The sequence below is a fragment of the Clytia hemisphaerica genome, unplaced genomic scaffold (assembly GCF_902728285.1).
Source record: "Clytia hemisphaerica strain Z4C2 unplaced genomic scaffold, Clytia hemisphaerica genome assembly, whole genome shotgun sequence".
Classification (NCBI taxonomy): Eukaryota; Metazoa; Cnidaria; class Hydrozoa; order Leptothecata; family Clytiidae; genus Clytia; species Clytia hemisphaerica.
In genome coordinates this window covers 472,558-476,962 of record NW_027104138.1, presented here as the reverse complement: position 1 = coordinate 476,962, position 4,405 = coordinate 472,558, and the positions used below count along the sequence as shown (strand labels likewise).

Below are 4,405 nucleotides of genomic sequence, written 5' to 3'. Positions count from 1 at the left end.
GTTTTATCACATTTCTTGTTCATTTTTTCATGTACAGTATCGTAAGATTCATAGACATTTTACGTTATGTTTTTATCTTTCTTACTTTAGTTTTGTTGTATCTTATTTTTATTACATTCATATTTTGGATAAGTATGGTGGCCGAGAGCTGCCACCATTTTTTTTCTTAAAATGAATTCTAAAATGAAATTTTTCTGATATCAAATTAAATTTTTGACTAGTTTTTTTTTCATTTCACTAAAAAACTTAACCAAAATCAAATTAATTCGAAATGTGAAATAAAACGAATTAACTTTTAAAATGAAATCAATTTTACTTTTAAAATGAAATCAATTTACTTTTAAAATGAAATCGTTTTTCTGGCCATAGCTCTAAACCACATGAAAGGTATTTTCCCATGTGTACTGGAATTTCCCGTTTACGCGCGCAACTAATAAAAGAATAAATAACTGCTATAAAAGATTATTACTCTGGCGCAGCAATGGCTACGAATACAAACGATTGGCTTTATGACAATAAACTTGAAAGCGATCTTAACACATATGTTAATCAAAAGCTCAAAAGAACAGAAATTTTAGACTTTGTTAAAAGAGATTTTCCACAATATCCATGGAGCTTAAGAACTCTGGATCGACGGTTAAGGGCCTTTGGCATACGATATATTGACTCAGATGTTTCAATAGACGATGTTCGTGAAGTTGTTGGCTTGGAGCTTGCTGGCCCTGGAAGACAGTTAGGTTACAGAGCCATGCAGCTTAAAATTAGGCAAAACTATTATATGAAAGTATCTAGAGACCAGGTGCACGATGTAATGTACGAAGCCAATCCACAATCGTTGAGAGATAGACGTCCAGCATTCAAAAAGAAGAAAAAGAAAATCCGATCCCATTTGCAACGAAAGGCACTAACTGGGTGCTATCAGTAGATGGTCATGATAAACTCATGGGTTATCAAAATTGGACTTTTCCTGTTCCCATTTACGGCTGTATTGACACAGCTAGCCGAAAAATACTATGGCTGAATGTATGGGTTACGAATTCTAAACCAGAGCTTATTGGCCGATGGTATCTAGATTACCTCTTCGAATATCGAATTCTACCATGCTATCTACGAGCAGACAAAGGAACAATGGCAACAATTCATTCGTTCTTACGTGAAAAGCAAAATGACTTGGAAGAGCCAGGAGATTCGATAATATATGGTCCATCAACCAGCAATCAAGTAAGAATAGCCACGAGGCACATTTACACGTTTTTTATAAGCATTTGGTAATTTTTCATTTTTTATAAGCATGATTATAGAAAGTCCATTTTATTGAGCCTCAAATTTGCAAAAAAAAATTGAGCGAATTGTAACTGTGAATTGAGCCTTGGTATATGTTTATAATTTGACTAAAAAAATGTTTCCTCCTTTAGATCGAAAGATGGTGGAGGGAACTCCATGAAAGATTGGAAAAATATTTCAAAGATGGTCTTGTATGGTTAAAGGAAGAAAATCATTACGATCCATCTAATTCTAAACACAGGTTATCTTGAATTTCTCAGTTTTAATTTGGAGTCTTATTATAGCATGGCCCCCGGCGTGCAAAAAAGAGTGAGGGGGCCAAAAAAATGTTAAAATGTCGCCCACCATGGTTGGGCGACGAAGAAAATTTGTCGTTTTTTAACCCTTATTTTGCCCCTAAAACGGTATACTTAAGTCAATGTAAGTACAATTATCATTCATCTTTCAAAGATATCTTTTTCATTCGAATTGAAAACGAGAGCTTATTTTGAGTGCTTGAGTGAAAATCATGCCGAAAGTAAGCAAAAGATACAAAAAGACAAAGAAAGAGGAGAAATATGATATTTTAAGCACATCTACTACTTTTTTATTTTTTCTCTGCAAAAAATTAGGGGGGACGGGGGCCATGAATAGGCGTTTTATTATATCTTATAACAAGAGGCCCAAGGGCATGAAGGCCCAGAGCTAAAAATAAAAGGTTATAACGATAACACATCATGATTGTTTCTAGCCTACCCAACAAAAGGAGCAAAAAAAACAACATGACGAAACTCTTTTTTGTATTTTGTACTCTTCGTGCATAGAAACACACTTCTATTAGCCGAGGTGAAATAAGAAAGTGAAATAAAAGAAAAAACAAGACGACTTAAAGTCGAAAATTTCGCCTATTGTGTGGGATTTTAAGATGAAGTAAGCTTGTAACAAAATAAAGCTACAAATAGAAATAGATACCTTTATTTATTGCATTTAATCCTTCATAATCCTAATAATCGGTAAATCTTTTGTTTATCTTTTTTAAGTAGAAGTGGAATGAAAATGGATATACTCATCTTCTTTGCCATCCTTTTTTTACTTTGTAAGAACTAATTACCGAAAGGTATATTGCCTTCAATTAAGAGTTATTGATTTGATTCTTATAAAGTAGTGAGTCATGAACTGGCTAATACGAATCGCCTGCGCTCGCTTCGTCAGTTCTTTAGCCTGGATGATATTTGCATTTGGAACATAGTCTAGTACACAAGCGTAACACACACACAGGCACCTTTCTCTTGAAAGGCCCATACGCTGAAGCTCTGGGCCAATAAAACTTTCATGGGGCTGGAGTTATAAAATTGACACGAGGTTTTAGTATGAGAAAGGAACATGACTGAGTTCTTAAAAAGAAAGGCTTCGTGACTATATAAAACCTACTAATGACTAAGTAAAAAACGAATAAAAACTACCTATATGTAAAAAATAAAAGCTTTAAAACCAGGGTAAATGAGTCTGCGGAAAAAATTATTAACTTAAACCTTAACATTTTAGAAACATTTTGGCTTTTATCATGATACCTCTAATACAAAATCAGTTGGATGAATTTAAAGACGTAATATGGAACCCACACTGTATACGATTTCAAAAAGACACTTTTACGACTTTCCTGAAAACTATGACCTCGAAAGATGCGGTAAGTTTTGGGTAAAAAACACTCTGGGGAAGCAGGGGAAATGGGGATGTTCAAAAGAGATATTCTTAGGCCCGCTAATAAGATCATAAACAAAAGATTTACAAAAAAATAAAGCAACAATGTTAAAATATTAGTTTAAAGCAAAGGAATCTGTATTTAAAAAAATCCTTTTGTCTTAGGTTTCGACGTACAATTAGAAGACCTACAAGAGGCTGCAAGATTGTCTGGCGTTTTAGATGTATCAAACGATTTTCTTTCACAAAATGATCGGCGATTATGTGAAACCATTTTAAGCGATCCTGAGAAATTAGCACCAGAAGATTTCGTTCAAAGTTATCTTAACCTGAGATATTCAATCAATTTCGAACAGATGGAGGACAACACTTAGGACAACAATGAATAGTATGTGTATATATTAGACATAAATGTAAAATATTTTCAAAAACTACTGTAAATTTTAAATGTTTTTATTTCATATCTTGAAGTTCAATAAGTTTACAATATTTATTGCATTCGTGAGATGACAAAAAGTTCTTGATTGCTCCATCAGTTAGATTACCCATTGTGAACTTAAGAGCACCATCTGAAACTGCCGTATCAGAAGTAGCAATTTCTGGGTCATATAAAACATAGTCTGACCCCTGAATATCAAAAAGGATAAATTTTCCTTCTGATTTCTCATACGTGAAGTGCGCCAGACATTCGGCCTTTGCCACCAATGTTGGGTTTAATGATCGATGTTGTACAATGCCAGTATTGTTGGTGTACTTTTTGAACTCGCCTTCTACAAATTCCTCAACCATTACAATTTCGTTGGTTCCTTCCACAACACCAAAAAACGCTTTGTTATATCGGAAGATCTCCCCAAATTCTTCACCAGGGCATTTTGCTTCAACACGTCTTTGCATTTGCGATGCTAAGTTTTTAGCTAGCATGTGTACTTGAACAGCCTTAAGTGCAAGACTTTTCTCAGACTCTTTGCTTGTTAGAAGTTCATTTATGTCCTTCAAGTGCCCAAAGAACTCCTTAAATTTCTTCACGACAAACTTTTTCTTTGTTTTGAAGCACGTTGCCTTGAAAACATTTCTAAAAGCTCCTTTGGCAAATGCAACATCTTCGATATCGAAAAGCCTTGTGGCGTTATACAACCATTTACTAATATCTACTTCGAATGAAGAAAGCTTAATTGACACCGGCTCCTTTACCTCGTACGACAATCCGGAACCAGCCTTCATCCTTGCATCCGAGCGCTGGTGCTAAATGAAGGCAGTATGACACGCTTTGAATCTGATTCATCTCCGTCATTTGATCATGAGGGCGATACAACTGACGAATCTGGCAATGGCTTGCCAACTACCGAAACAAATCTAATATAAATAAATGTTTCACGTGTGCTAATTTCGTACAGGAGGGCCCGTTTTGAGACGCCAAAACATCGCATTTCTTGGAGTTTAT

The 4,405-nt window shown here is 34.9% G+C and overlaps 1 pseudogene; it reads left to right on the top strand.

Moving 5' to 3' along the window:
* Positions 1-481: 481 nt before the first annotated feature.
* On the top strand, positions 482-3,338 carry LOC136813677 (uncharacterized; annotated as a pseudogene).
* Positions 3,339-4,405: the final 1,067 nt, after the last annotated feature.